This window comes from Grammomys surdaster, unplaced genomic scaffold, assembly GCF_004785775.1.
Source record: "Grammomys surdaster isolate TR1022 unplaced genomic scaffold, NIH_TR_1.0 184, whole genome shotgun sequence".
Classification (NCBI taxonomy): Eukaryota; Metazoa; Chordata; class Mammalia; order Rodentia; family Muridae; genus Grammomys; species Grammomys surdaster.
Window position 1 is genome coordinate 1,506,390 of NW_021604629.1, and position 16,759 is coordinate 1,523,148.

The window sequence follows — 16,759 nt, forward strand, 5'->3', positions numbered from 1 at the left end:
CCATGTTCTAGCCTAAAATTTAGATTCCTGTCTGAAATTACTTCTTTGCTCTAACCTAGTATTTAGGTTCCTGCCTGAGATTACCTCTTTGTTCTAGCCTAATGTCAGACACCTGCCTGAAGTCTACTTCCTTGTCCTTGACCAATGTCATATTCCTGCCAAGCAGCCTGTTTCCTTGTCCTTGGCCAATGTCAGATTCTTGCCAAGCAGCCTCAAAGGCTCTTTGCCTCTCTCCCATTTTTATTTCATTAACAAGACTGAGGCTGTCTTAGGTTGTTCTGACAAGAATACCTTCCATACCCATCATGGAATATGCATTATCAAAAGCAATGCACTTTGGCCTTAGGTTGGTAAGGCTCTGTGCAGAATCCTTGGCTTGCCAGTCTGTTAATTTAATAACTCTGTCTGGGGGTCCATTTTCAGATTCAAGCCATGTACTTTGGCTCCCAACATGTTGATGTTGAAAAAAAGAAGCTTTAACACAATGGGCAGGAATAAAAGTATTCCCAGGACAAAAAAGGCTAGCATGATCAAGCTATATATGCCATTTCTAAAGACTGACTAAAATAGAAATACTGACCTCAGGCCATGGATAATTTTTTCCGCAGTATCTACCACATCAATGCTTAGCAGGGCAGCATTCTTGAAATTCATAAGCTCCCTACATCTCGTTAAAACATCCCAAGAGGTGTTAGAATTATGCAAAATACTCTGCATATATCATTAAATTTCTTTCTAATTATAATGACTACCAATGTAAATTATAGAACTAACATGAATCCAATGGTTTTTGGCATGACACTCAAGATTGCTCCTTATCCTTAAATTCTGAACCTCCTTCCAGTAATTTGAATAGGATAATGAGCATCAATCCATTCTTCCAAATGCCTATCTAAATCCTCTGGTATATTAAACACATTAGTAACATTTTTTGCTAAATGATTAACAAAAGTAGCTGTCTTAACTTCTTATGTCACAGAAGTAGCAGAAGCTGTGGTGCTAGCAATTGATGTAAGTAGAGCTGTTATAATCAAGCCCACTACCCTCTTGCTTCTGCTTAGAGCCTGACTCATTTCTTCCAGTCCTTGCAAGCTATTTTTAGAATACCAAGGTTCTATGATACTCAGGACACTAAAAAAAAAGTTGGTTAATAGACTTCCATAAATGGCATGCCAGATTTCAAAACAGAAACACAATTAGAAGGTGTACAATCAATGTAATTTACATTAAATACTGTAGAAGAAACAAAAGTATATTTAATTTGATAATTAACAGAGCCTTAACACATGTGCTAACACCTGTTTGAAATCCAGATCCTGCCCCAACATTATCTCTTGCTAACATAACATCATAGAGAACTGCAGCTAATTTCCATTATGTCTCTGAAAATGTCCAGAACCAAACTTCCAAATGACGACTGTTATATCCAATATTGGATTGATTTCGAGACCAATGCATGATTGAGTCTGAATAACTGGTCACATTTAATAACAATATAAGAGTCATTATAACTTCTCTTTTTTATTCTCTGTTCCACAAGGTTTAAGAACTTGAGGCAAAGCAGCTGATTCCTTCAGGGCTCTTGGCAAGCATTGATGGGTCGGGAACTTAGGTTCCAAACAGCTTCCCAGTCATCACTGTCAGGTCACTCAGCAAGCTCACAAGTCAGAATTATTCTTTTTCCTGGCATCAGCATGTCTCACCCTTCTCTCTGGCAGCCACCTTGTTCTCTTCAGCATCCTATAGAAAAAACACAAACATGCCCTCTTCCCCATATTTAATACCTGATCGGAATCATACCTTATGCCAGTAAGTAGATGTTTCCTGTTCACCTACTCATAAGTATGCCTAGTTGTAGAGTGCCATAGACACTCAGCAAAAAGTTGCTTGGCATCCAAATTTAAAAAAAACAAACTTTAAAATGAAAAGAATATGATTTAAATAAATTTGTGGTATACTGGAGTATATCTCCCCCTTTTTTATCTTATGAAGATATTGTTTTTAAAGTTCCATGTTTTTAAAGATTCTTGTCCTTGACAATTAATTATAAGAAATCTCCATAATATGGGTATGTTAACCATGTTAACATTGCAGCTAAAGAGTCTCAAATGTTCAACTGCCATAGCCATTTTGATTGTTTATTTGTTTGCTTGTTATTTTTCTTTTTATATTATTGTGTACTTTATTTATCTACATTTCAGATGTCTTCTCTCTAACTTCTTCACTGGGAATTCTGTGGTCAGTATGATGGTTAGCTGTGAGCATCCACCTCTATATATGTCAGGCTCTGGTAGTGCCTCTCAGGAGACAGCTATATCAGGCTCCTATCAGCATTCATTTTCGGACTTGCACAATGGTGTTTGCATATGGTGATTATATCTGGGAGATATCCAGATAGAACAGTCTCTGGATGGTCTCTCCTCCAATTTCTGCCCCACACATTGTGCCATATTTGCTCCTGTGAGTATTTTGTTACTCCTTCTAGTAGGACCAAAGCACCCATACTTGGTCTTTCTTTTTCTTGGACTTCATGTGGCCTGTGAGTTATGTCTTGGGTATTGTAAGATTTTGGGCTAATATCCACTTATCACTGAGTGCACACTATGTGTGTTCTTTTGTGATTGGGTTACCTCACTCAGGATGATATTTTCTAGTTCCATCCATTTGCCTAAGAATTTCATGAATTCATTGCTTTTAATACCTGAGTAGTACTCCATTGTATAAATGAACATATTTTCTGTATCCATTTCTCTGTTGAAGGACATGTGGAATCTTTCCAGCTTCTGCCTACTATAAATCAGTCTGCTGTGAACATATTGGAGCATGTGCCCTTGTTATATGTTGGAGCATCATTTTGGTATATGCCCAAGAGTGGTACCACTGGATCCACAGGTAATATTATGTCCAATTTTCTGAGGAACTGTCAGACTGATTTCCAGAGTGGTTGTAAAAGCTTACAATCTCAACAATAATGGAGAAATGTTCCTCTTTCTCCCAATTCTCACCAGCATCTGCTGTCATCTGAGTTTTAAATCTTAGCCAGTCTGACTGGTGTGAGGTAGAGTCTCATGGTTGTTTTTATTTACATTTCCCTGATGACCAAAGATGTGCAACATTTCTTTAGGTACTTCAAGGCCATTTGATATTCCTCAGTTGAAAATTGTTTGTTGAGCTCTGTACCCCATTTTTAATAGAGTTATTTGATTCTCTGGAGTCTAATTTCTTGAGTTCTTTGTAAATTTTGGATAGTTGCCCTCTATTGGATGTAAGATTGGTAAAGATCTTTTCCCAAACTGTGGGTGGCCATTTTGTCCTATTGACAGTGTCCCTTGCCTTACAGAAGCTTTGAAATTTTATAAGGTCCCATTTGTCAATTCTTGATCTTGTAGCATAAGCCATTGGCATTCAGTTCAGGAACTTTTCTCCTGTGCCCATGTGTTCAAGGCTTTTCTACATTGTTTCTTCTATTAGTTTCAGTGTATTTGGTTTTATTGGAGGTCCTTGATCCACTTGGACTTGTATTTTGTACAAGGAGATAAGAATGGACCGATTTGCATTTTCCTGCATGCTGACCTCCAGTTAAACCAGCACCACCTGTTGAAAATGTTGTCTTTTTTTTTTTTTCACTGTATGGTTTTAGTTCCTTTGTCAAAGATCAAGTGACTATAGGTAAGTGGGTTTGTTTCTGGGTCTTTGATGCTATTCCATTTATCTTCTTGCCTATCTCTGTACCAATACCATGCAGTTTTTATCACTACTGCTCTATAATACAGCTTGAGGTCAGGGATGGTGATTCTCTGAGAAGATCTTTAATTATTGAGAATAGTTTTTTCTACCCTGAATTTTTTGTTATTCCAAATGAATTTGAGAAATGCTCTTTTTATCTCTGTGAAGAATTGAGTTGCAATTTTGATGGTGATTGCATTAAATCTGTAGATTGCTCTTGGAAAGATGGCTGTTTTTACTATATTAACCCTGCTAATCCATGAGGGTGGGAGATGGAAAGATATTATTTAAATTTGTCTTTTTCATGGAATATATTTTTTCTCTATTTTTGATAATTCAAAGTTTTGGTAAAATAATAGACTGCACTGACATTTGTGGGTTTTTTAGGGTTTGCAAGCCTTTCTTTTTTTATTGTATGTTTTATTTACATTTCATATGTTGTCCCCTTACCCCATCCACCACCCACCCAGGAACCCCCAATCCCCTCACCCCTCCTCCTTCTTCTTCTCTGCCTACCCCCACCTCCCCACCCTCAAAATTCCCACCCCCTGGGGCATCCAGCCTTCATGAGGTCAAGGTTCTCTTCTTCCACCTATGCCCAGCAGGGCCCTCCACTTTTACATATTCAGCTGAGGCCCTGGATCCCCCCCTAAGTGCTCCCAGGCTGGTGGTTTAGACCCTGGGAGCTGTGGTTGGTTGGTATTGTTGCTCTCCTCATGGTGCCATAAATCCTTTCAGCTCCTTCAGTCTTCACTCTAACTCCTCTATTGAGAACCCCATGATCAGTTCAATGGCTAGTTGTGAGCATCTGCCTCTGAATATGTCTGACTCTTGAAGGCCTCTGAGGAGATATCCATATCAGGCTCTTATCAGCATGCACTTCCTGACTTCCACATCAGCATCTACCTTTGGTGACTGCACATGGGATGGATACTCAGGTGGAATGGTCTTCAGACGGCCCCTCCTTCAGTTTCTGTCCCTCACTTTGTCTCCATATTTGCTCCCTTGAGTATTTTGTTGCTCCTTCTAAGAAGGGCTGAAGAACCCCCACTTGGTCTTCCTTCTTCATGAGCTTCATGTGGCCTGTGAGCTACATCTTGGGTATTTCAAGGTTCTGGGCTAATATCCAATAATCAGTGAGTGAATACCATGTGTGTTCTTTTGTGATTGACTTACTTCACTCAGGATGATAGTTTCTAGTTCTGTAGGACCCCAAAGGGCTGCTATGCCCTGGCTGAACCTTTTCATATGCTGCTGTCTACTAAGTAACATTCTGCAGTTCCTCTAGGATCAAAACATCCTGACTAAGGCATCGTGCCCCAGGAAGGGAATTTACTCTTGACATCCTATTGCCTCCCAGTTGAGTTCCTGCTTTTTCACATCCTGACTAATACATGGTGCCCCAGGAAGAGAATTTATACTTGACATTCTATTGCCCCCCAGTTGAGTTCCTGGTTTTTTCCTGAGTTTGTATTTTTCCTTCCCTGGTTTGCTGTATATATATTGAACCTGCTCAGTAAAGGCATTGGCATTCTCTCACAACGGATGACCCGAGTCTGAGTATTTCTTTAATCCCCAAGGCCTACGCCCGAGCTCGGTACCGCGGGCAGCGCCGGCGCTGTCAAGTGGAGGTTCCACCGAGATTGGGAAAGAGAGGAGAACCTGACGGGACGTTCCTGGAAGGAGCCGGCTGGACTGGTTTGGAGAGTGGAACGTATTGGAGAAGCGGCGCAGGATTAAACCGAAAGCACCACTATGAGAGTGTGAGCTTTGATCGCGCCATGGGAATTGTGAGTTCCTTTCTACGTGTATTGACACAGGATGATGCAGGTAAGGAATCCTTGTATGAGGTGGAGAATAGCTCCATCTCTGAGGATGAGGAAGAAACTTTAGAAAAGGAAATAGCTTATTTATAGGAAAGATTAAAGAAATGTAAGGTCCGAAAGGGAACGGATTGGAAAGGAGAGAGACCTCCTAGTAAAAACCCTTCTGTGGACTCTCTGGAGGCCACTGCTCCTCTGGTGTATGATGAATGCTCCCAGAAGGATTGGTGGGTAGTGGAACCCATCCCTAAGAAGGGGGTGATTTTTCTAAAACAGGTTCCAACTATGCTTACCCTGTAATGGAAGTCCCTCAGCCCAATGGCCCCGGGCAAATGCTTAGGCAGCATATGCCTTTGTCCTTTAAGGAATTAAAGAGCCTTAAGGAAGCGGTTTCTTCTTTCGGGGCCTTGGCACCTTTTACCTTGGCAATTCTTGAGTCCTATAGCACCTTCAAGTTAACACCAGGAGATTGGCAGCAACTGTGCTGTGCGACGTTGAGTGGGGGAGACTATTTACTGTGGAGGGGAGACTATCAGGAGCAATGTGTTAGCTTGGCAACATTAAATGCACAGGCAGGGCAGCCCCAAAGAAATTTGGAAATGCTAACTGGATCAGGACAATAGGCTGCTCTCCATCAGCAGATTCATTATGATCCTGCCGTTTATGCCCAAATTGCCACTGCGGCCATTAGAGCCTGGAAGGCCTTGCCTAATAAGGTGGCTGGAGGTCAACTATCCAAGGTGGTCCAGGGACCTTCCGAGCCCTTTGAAGAATTTGTGAATAAACTACTCCAGCTAGCAGAAAAATTGTTTGGGGATGCTGATACCGCCATACCCGTAGTAAAACAGTTAGCTTTCGAAAATGCTAATAAATGGTGTAAAGAAGCAATTAGACCACATAGATCAAAAACCTTAGATGATTATATTAGAGTTTGCAAGGAAATTGATGGAAATTTTATTATGGGACAAGTACTCGCAGCTGCTGTGCAGAAGGGATCTAGCAAGAATAAAACTTGCTATGGATGTGACCAAGCTGGACATTTTAAGAGGGATTGTCCAGAAAACAAGGGGATTACAGGTCCTGGCCTGTGTCCTCGATGCCGAAGAGGCTACCATTGGAGTAATGAATGCAGGTCAAAATCAGATGTTGACGGCCACCCTCTCCTGGCTTCGGGAAACGGGCAGCGGGGCCTGCTCCGGGGCCACAAACCAAAGTGTACGGAGCCATGAACACCAGTGTTACCCCTACTCCAGTTCAGTTTGTGCCTCAAACCAATCCCTTTATGTCAAAGACCTTGTCATAGGTACCCCAGGAAGCTCAGGATTGGACCTCCCTTCCTCCACCAGAGCAGTATTAACACCTCAAATGGGCCCTCAGGCATTAGGTACTGGAGTGTATGGCCCCATCCCTTCAGGGAGTGTAGGCCTTCTCCTAGGACGCAGCAGTGCCTTGTTGAAGGGAATTAGGATCCTTCCAGGAGTAATAGACTCAGATTTTACTGGGGAAATTAAAATTATGGTTACTGTGGATAGGGGAGTTGTAGTTATTCCCCAGGGAGGTAGAATTGCTCAGCTAGTTCTCTTGCCACAGTTACCCACTAAACATGCTGCAATCAAGGATACTAGAGGAGATGAAGGATTTGGGTCCACAGGGACTACTGCCTTCTGGGTTTCTACCCTCGAGGACCGCCCTACCCTTACTCTTTGGGTTGATGGAAAGCCTATGAAAGGAATTCTGGATACTGGTGCAGATACTACTGTGATATCAAAAACATCTTGGCCTAGTAGCTGGCCCCTGGATAGGTCCTCTTCTACCTTACAAGGCGTGGGGACAGCTGCCGCACCCCTCAAGAGTAGTAAGATCTTAAAATGGCAAGATGAGGAAGGACATGAAGGATGGTTTCAACCATTTGTCTTGGAACATCTCCCCATTAATTTATGGGGTCGAGATGTACTTAAAGATATGGGAGCTGTCCTCACAACACAGCCAGTTCAGGGCATGATGAAAAAGCAAGGATATATTCCTAGGAAAGGATTAGGGAAATATTTACAAGGAAGACCCCATAGTGTGGCCAAAGGATGTCAAATAGTCAGACACCATAAAGATAAAACTGGAATAGGAAATTTATATTAAAAGTCACTGTGGAGCCTCCTAAACCACTACCAATCACATGGAAATCCAATGAGCCTGTGTGGATTGAACAGTGGCCCTTATCTAAGGAAAAATTGGAGGCAGCTCATTTATTAGTACAAGAACAACTTTTGGCCGGACATATCGTCCCATCTACATCCCCCTGGAATACTCCTATATTTGTTGTTAAGAAAAAATCAGGAAGATAGATATTATTACAAGATTTAAGGGAAATTAATAAAACTATGATGCCAATGGGGGCTACTCAACTTGGATTGCCTACACCAGTTGCTATTCCAAAAAATTGGCAGATGTTAGTGATAGATTTGAAGGATTGTTTCTTTACCATACCCTTGCATCCTCAAGATTGCGAATGCTTTGCATTTAGTATTCCCTCAGTCAACTTTAAGGAACCATCCCATAGATAACATTGGGTGGTGCTACCCCAAGGGATGGCTAATAGTCCCACCATGTGTCAAGTCTATGTGGCAACTGCTCTTCAACCATTAAGGAGAAGACATCCGTACATGTATATAATTCATTTTATGGATGATATTCTACTTGGAGCTAGGGAAGAAAAAGAGCTTTATGAGGCCTATGCCAACTGCAAAATGACTTGCAAGCCATTGGGTTGGTTATTGGCCCCGAGAAGGTTCAAAAGAATTTTCCATATCAATATTTAGGACATGAATTATTACAAACGGGAATTCGACCTCAAAAGTTACAAATTAGAATAGATACTCTGAAAACTTTAAATGATTATCAAACATTGTTAGGAGACATAAATTGGCTAAGACCTTCCTTACAATTAAGCACAGGACAGTTAAAACCCCTCTTTGATATTCTTAAGGGAGATGTATCACCCACTTCCCCCAGACAATTAAATGAAGAGGCCAGGGAATGCTTGAAAATGGTACAGGAAGCTCTAGAACAAGCTCATTTAAATTATGTAGACTATTCAAGGAAACTGTTATTTGTGGTTTTTGCATCAGAACATTCCCCAACGGGTGCCTTTTAGCAAGAGGGCCCTATTTTATGGGTTCACTTACAAGCTTCACCCTCCAAGGTTGTTTTGTCTTACCCACAGGCAGTGGTTTCCTTATTATTTAAAGCCCATAAAATAAGCCTACAAACATTTGGTAAAGAACCAGACATGTTTATTACCCCTTATAATAAGGATCAGATCCAAATTTTATCTCAAAATTATGTTGATTGGGCTTTGTTTGTTTGTACCATTAATAGTCAATTTGATAATCACTATCCAGATAATAAGTTGTGTCAGTTTTTTAAGCTCCATCCGGTGGTTTTTCAAAAATTATTTCCAATCAGCCCTTGAATCAGGCTCGCCTACTATTTACTGATGGATCCTCCAATGGCAGAGCTGCAGTTGTTTCCCAAGGTAAAGTTGAGACCTTACAGTTGACCAATTGCTCTGCACAATTAGCAGAGCTAAAGGCCGTACAATTGGCACTATCTTTGTTCCCAGATGAAGCTTGCAACATATATACTGATAGTGTATATGTTTCTCAAATTATGGAACCCTTGGAGACTGCTTCTTATGTGGCACCTGTGTCTTCGACTTGTTCTTGCCTATTGCAGGTACAAGCTCTTTTATGGCAGCGAACTTTGCCTGTGTTTGTGGGTCATATTCGGGGACATTCATTGTTGCCAGGCCCCTTGGCCCAAGGTAATAGTGAGGCTGATTTTCACACCAAACAAATTTTGCTTGCCATAAATTTAGTCACTAATTATGATAAAGCTGTTGCTATGCATAATAAATTTAATCTTAATGCAAATTCCTTAAAATTTCATTGTAATATTACCAAAGAACAGGCTATTCAAATCGTTACTCATTGCCCTCACTGTGCTCAATTTATATCCTCCCCTAATTTTGGAGTGAATCCCGAGGTCTTGCACCCAATGATATTTGGGAAATGGAAGTTACACATGTTCCATAGTTTGGGAAATTACGCTTGGTCCATGTTACCATTGATACCTTTTCTGGTATGATTTTTGCCTCAGCTCACAGTGGGGAAAAAATAAAAGATGTTAAGAACCATTGCCTACAAACATTTGCCTTTTTGGGGTTCCCCGCCAAATAAAGACTGATAATGGCCCAGCCTATTGTAGTGTGTCCTTTAATAAATTTTGTGATGAATATAATATTACTCATAAGACCGGGGTTCCTTATAATCCACAAGGCCAGGCTATAGTGGAAAGAGCACATTTAACCTTAAAAAATTATCTTGAAAAAACAAAAAGGGAGGAGTTTACCTCACCTCATGCAAGATTATCCCTTATTTTATATATTTTAAATTTTTTAATAGTAGATAAGGATGCATTGTCTGCAGCAGACACTGGGCTTAGTGAAATGGAAAGAATTGTCATCAGGTATATGGAAAGGCCCTGACACTGTATTAGTCAGGGTGAGAGGTTCTGTTTGTGTTTTTTCCCAAAGGTGCTGAAAGTCCTGTTTGGATTCCTGAGCGTTGTGTGTGCCTGTCACTACACAGCCTCGTCCTGTCACTACGCAGCCTCACCCATACTGGAGCGTTGTGATGAACCACCCAATTCGGATGTCAATGGGGATAAGCAGCTTGATTTGACTGGTCATAGCTCCCACCAAGACTACTGGAAAAGCTGCTGCTAATTCTAATAAACCAACAATTTCTTTATGTTAATATTAATGTTACTACTTGTGTGCAGCCTCTTTATGGAGAGTGGTTTCTAGCAGGACTCAAACTGGCCGTAAGGCTCCTTAAAGGATGGGCTAGAGGTCCTTGTCTTTTGGAGACCTAGCCTTTGAGGCAGCCACAGCAGGATTGATATTGCCGCCTTCACAGACAGCAGATCCAGTCCCAGGCAGTTACTAAGCAGGTGCTCGTGTTGATGGCACGAGAAAACCCTTCTGCCCAGGTTTGGTTCAGCATTTACTGAGAATAGTTAGTCAATGACAGGCAACTACTTTGAAGTCCTTACCTACCTAAGACAGGGGCCCTGAGGCTGGCAGGGATTTCCAATGACGGGTAATTGGTATTGACGGAAGGTGACCTAAGACAGAAGCTATTCGTCTATAAAATAAAAATGGGGGACCTATAGGACCCCAAAGGGCTGCTATGCCCTGGCTGAACCTTTTCATATGCTGCTGTCTACTAAGTAACATTCTGCAGTTCCTCTAGGATCAAAACATCCTGACTAAGGCATCGTGCCCCAGGAAGGGAATTTACTCTTGACATCCTATTGCCTCCCAGTTGAGTTCCTGCTTTTTCACATCTTGACTAATACATGGTGCCCCAGGAAGAGAATTTATACTTGACATTCTATTGCCCCCCAGTTGAGTTCCTGTTTCTTCCTGAGTTTGTATTTTTCCTTCCCCGGCTTGCTGTATATATATTGAACCTGCTCAGTAAAGGCATTGGCATTCTCTCACAACGGATGACCCGAGTCTGAGTATTTCTTTAATCCCCAAGGCCTACGCCAGAGCTCAGTACTGCGGGCAGCGCTGGTGCTGTCATAGTTCCATCCATTTACCTAGGAAACTCTTGAATTCACTGTTTTTAATAGCTGAGTAATACTCCATTGTGTAAATATACCACATTTTTTGAATCCATTCCTCAGTTGAAGGACATCTGGGTTCTTTCCAGCTCCTGGCTATTATAAATAAGGCTGCTATGAACATAGTTGAGCATATGTCCTTGTTATATGTTTGAGAATCTTCTGGGTATATGCCAAGTAGTGGTATAGCTGGATCCTCAGCTAATGCTATGTCCAGTTTTCTGAGGAACCGCCACACTGATTTCCAAAGTGGTTGCACCATCTTGCAGTACCACCAACAGTGGAAGAGTGTTCCTCTTTCTCCACACCCTCGCCAGCATCTACCATCACCTGAGTTTTTAATCTTAGCCATTCTGACTGGTGTGAGATGGAATCTCAGGGTTGTTTTGATTTGCATTTCCCTGACGACTAAGGATACTGAACATTTCTTTAGGTGCTTCTCGACCATTCAAGTATCCTCCATTGAAAATGTTTTGTTAAGCTCTATACCCCATTTTTTAATAGGGTTATTTGGTTGTCTGGAATCTAATTTCTTGAGTTCTTTGTATATATTGGATATTAGCCCTCTATCAGATGTAGGATTGGTAAAGATCTTTTCCCAATTTGATGGTTGTTGTTTTCTCCTATTGACAGTCTCCTTTGCCTTACAGAAACTTTGTGATTTTATGAAGTCCCATTTGTCAATTCTAGATCTTAGAGGATATGCCATTGATGTTCTGTTCAGGAACTTTTCCCCTGTGCCCAAGTATTCGAGGCTCTTTCCCACCTTCTCTTCTATTAGTTTCAGTGTATCTGGTTTTTTGCGGAGGTCCTTTATCCACTTAGACTTGAGCTTTGTACAAGGAGATAAGAATGGATCAATTTTCATTCTTCTACATGTTGTCCTCCAGTTGAAACAGCACCATTTGTTGAAAATGCTGTCCTTTTTCCACTGAACAGTTTTAGCTCCTTTGTTAAAGATCAAGTGACCATAGGTGTTTGGGTTCATTTCTGGGTCTTCAATTCTATTCCATTGATCTTCCTGCCTGTCTCTGTACCAATACCAAGTAGTTTTTATCACTATTGCTCTGTAGTACAGCTTGAGGTCAGGGATGGTGATTCCTCCAGAAGTTCTTTTATTGTTGAGAATAGTTTTTGCTATCCTGGGATTTTTGTTATTCCATAGGAATTTCAGAATTTCCTTTTCTAACTCTGTGAAGAATTGAGTTGGGATTTTAATGGAGACTGCATTGAATCTGTAGATTGCTTTGGCAAGATGGCCATTTTTATTATATTAATCCTGCCAATCCATGAGCATGGGAGATCTTTCCATCTTCTGAGATCTTCTTCGATTTCTTTCTTCAGAGACTTGAAGTTCTTGTCATACAGGTCTTTCACTTGCTTGGTTAGATTCACACCAAGGTATTTCATATTATTTGCAACTATTGTGAAGGGTGTCATTTCCCTAATTTCTTTTTCAGTCTGTTTATCTTTCATGTAGAGGAAGGCTACTGATTTGTTTGAGTTGATTTTATGGCCAGCCACTTTGCTGAAGTTGTTTATCAGGTTTAGGAGTTCTCTGGTGGAAGTTTGGGGGTCACTTAAGTATACTATCATATCATCTGCAAATAGTGACATTTTGAATTCTTCCTTTCCTATTTGTATCCCTTTGACTTCTTCTTGTTGTCTAATTGCTCTGGCTAGGACTTCCAGTACTATATTGAATAGGTAGGGGGAGAGTGGGCAGCCATGTCTAGTCCCTGATCTTAGTGGGATTGCTTCAAGTTTCTTTCCATTTATTTTGATGTTGGCTACTGGTTTGCTGTAAATTGTTTTTACTATATTTAGGTATGGGCCTTGAATTCCTGATCTTTCCAAGACTTTTATCATGAAGGGATGTTGAATTTTATCAAATGCTTTCTCAGCATCTAGTGAGATGATCATGTGGTTGTTTGTTTATTTTTAGTTTGTTTATATAGTGGAATACATTGATGGATTTCTGAATATTGAACCATCCCTGCATTCCTGGGATAAAACCTACTTGATCATGATGGATTATTGTTTTGATATGCTCTTGGATTCGGTTTGCTAGAGTTTTATTGAGTATTTTTGCATCGATGTTCATAAGGGAGATTGGTGTGAAGTTCTCTTTCTTTGTCGGGTCTTTGTGGGGTTTGGGTATGAGTGTAATTGTAGCTTCATAGAACGAATTGGGTAGTGTTCCTTCTGTTTCTATTTTGTGGAATAGTTTGAAGAGAATTGGTATTAGGTCTTCCTTGAAGCTCTGATAGAATTCAGCACTAAAACCATCTGGTCCTGGGCTTTTTTTAGTGGGGAGACTTTTCATGACTGCTGCTATTTCCTGAGGGTTTATGGGACTATTTAGATGGTTTATCTGCTCCTGATTTAACTTTGGTACCTGGTATCTGTCTAGGAAGTTGTCCATTTCATCTAGCTTTTCTGGTTTTGTTGAGTATAGTCCTTTGTAGTCGGATCTGATGGTTTTTTGAATTTCTTCAGTTTCTGTTGTTATGTCTCCCTTTTCAGTTCTGATTTTATTAATTTGGATACTGTTTCTGTGCCCTCTGGTTAATCTGGCTAAGAGTTTATCTATCTTGTTGATTTTCTCAAAGAACCAACTCCTGGTTTTGTTGATATTTTTTATTGTTCTTTCTGTTTCTATTCGGTTGATCTCAGCCCTGAGTTTGATTATTTCCTGCCTTCTACTCCTTCTGGGTGTATTTGCTTCTTTTTGTTCTAGTGCTTTCAGTTGTGCAGTCAAGTTGTTAGTGTGTGCTCTTTCCAGTTTCTTTTTGTAGGCACTTAGAGCTATGAGTTTTCCTCTTAGCACTTGCAGGCCTTTCTTAAGTTGAAATTCTCCATCGAGAAGTCAAGTGTAACTTGGATAGGTCCACTTTTGTATGTTACTTGGTCTTATTCTCTTGTCGAGTTTAATATTCTATCTTTGTTCTGTACATTTAGTGTTTTGGTTATTGAATGACGTTTGGATTTTTTCTTTTCTGGCCAGTCTATTTGGTATTCTGTATGCTTCTTTTCTGTTTATAATCATCTCTTTCCTTAGGTGAGGGAAATTTTTTTCTACGATTTTTGTTGATAGCTAAAAGCCTGCCCATAAACACAATCAACAAAAGCCAGGCAATATGGTACAACTGGAACCCAGATGTCTACTATAGTTATCTCTAGATAGCCTAACACACCTGAAGCACCAGAAAATGACATTAAATAAAATCTTATGAAGATGATAAAGCTGTTAAGAATTAAACAAATAAATCCTTTAAAAATACCGGAAAAATACAATCAAGCAAGTAGAGGCTTTTAAAGAGGAAACAAATAAACATAAATAAATTCAAAAAATACAGTCAACCAGGTGAAGAAGTGAATAAAACTATTCAATATCTAAAAATGGAAATAGAAGCAATAAAGAAAACATAAACTGTAGCAATACAGAAGATAGAAATATAGGAAAGAGGACAGGAACTACAGATATATCAGCACCAGAATACAAGAGATAGAAAAGAGACTCTCAGACATTGAAGATACAATAGGAGAAATAGACACACTGGTCAAAGAAAATGGCAAATTGGAAATATGTCTAACATAAAACATCCAGGATAGTTTGGACACTATAAATATACCAAATCTAAGAATAACATCAGTAGTAAAAGAAGATTCCCAGCTCAAAGGCCCAGGAAACTAAGTGGACAGGAGACTAATATAGCTGTCTCCTGAGAGGCTCTGCCAGAGTCTGACAAACACAGAGGCAGATACTTGCACCAACCATTGGACTGAGCACAAGGTCCCTAATGGAAGAGTTAGAGAAAGGACTGAAGGAGTTGAAGGGCTTAGAATTCCATAGGAAGAAAAATAATACCAACCAACCAGACTCCCTCACCCCCACATCTCCCAGGGGCTAAACCACCAAACAAAGAGTACATACAAAGGGACTAATGGCTCCAGCCACATATGTAGCAGAGGATGGCCTTGTTGGGCATCAATGGGAGGAGAGGCCCTTGGTCCTGTGAAGGCTCAATGCCCCAATGTAGAGGAATGCCAAGGCAAGGAGGCAGGAGTAGATAGATGGGTGGGGGAACACCCTCATAGAAGCAGGGGAAGGGATTATGGGATAGGGGGATTCCTGGGAGGGAAACCAGGAAATGGGATAACATTTGAAATGTAAATTTAAAAATCTTATGAAAAAAATGCACAAGAAAAAAAGAAAGTTGTCTCTTCAGAACAGCCTTAATCTCATTATTCCTGAGGCTGTAGATGAGGGAGATTACCACCATGTAGATCCCACCTTGTTCTGGTCAGTGGAGTAGGTGTAATTCATCATTGCAAATGAATATGAAGGTCCCATATGATACAGTGACTGCTGTGAGGTGAAAGGTGCAGGTGGAGAAGGCCTTGTAGTAACCCTCAGTTGGCTGCATTTTCAGGAATGTGATAAGCATATAAAGAGAAAAGATGGCTATGACAAACACTGTGATCATAATACCTAAACCAGCAGAAAATTAGGTAACAACTACAGGGACACTTATGTCAGAACAGGAAAGCTCAATCGAAGGAGCAAAACACTGAAAAAAAAGATTGATTTTATTTGGTTCACAGAAAAGAGAAAAAGAAATGTATTATCAAGGAAGTATTAAGGAAAACCCCATACATAAGACCCTGCAACCAATTGGATATGACTTGTGTGGACATTGTAGTAGAATAAAGAAATGGCTTGCAGATTGTCATGAAGTGATCATAAGCCATAGCAGTCAGAAGGAAGCATTCAACTGATGCAATGAAATCAGCTACCCTGAGCAAGATGCCACATCCAAAGTAGTTGATGGCATTTCTTTCTTCTAGGAAGTTGACAAGCATATTGCGTGTGACAGAGGATAAAATGCCTATGACAACAGAAGCCAAGTGGGTCAGCGAAAAATACATGGGGTGATAAAGCAGGGAGAGACTCTGATGAGAAGGATGGTACTGATATTGATAGATAGATAGATGATAGATGATAGATAGATAGATAGATAGATAGATAGATAGATAGATAGATGATAGATAGATGATAGATAGATAGATAGATAGATAGATAGATAGATAGATAGATGATAGATAGATGATAGATAGATAGATGATAGATAGATAGATAGATAGATAGATAGATAGATAGATAGATAGATGATAGATAGATATCTGCATAAATGTATATGTGTGAAATAATTTGAGCTTGTTTTCCTTTATCCACCCATTGTGTGCCTGTTTTTATATGTATGTCTATTTACGTGTGTGTGTGTGTGTGTGTGTGTGTGTGTGTGTGTGTGTGTGATTTTTACCTCTTTTTCTCTTCTCCTTCTTGCTAGACCCCAAAGACTTTAGAGTTCAGAGAGTTTATCACTGGTAAAAGGTGAGATTCATTGACCCCAGTGAAACAAGATTAGTTTCCTCAGAGAAAAGTCTGCTGAATATTGACTTTAGTTGCTGGCTTCTAGCAGCAGCAGTGGCCCCCACCAGTTCCTTTCTGAACTGGCTCC

General features: G+C 40.3%; 1 pseudogene; it reads right to left on the reverse strand.

The window, feature by feature from the left end:
* Positions 1-9,210: 9,210 nt before the first annotated feature.
* LOC114621667 lies at positions 9,211-16,219 on the reverse strand (annotated as a pseudogene).
* Positions 16,220-16,759: the final 540 nt, after the last annotated feature.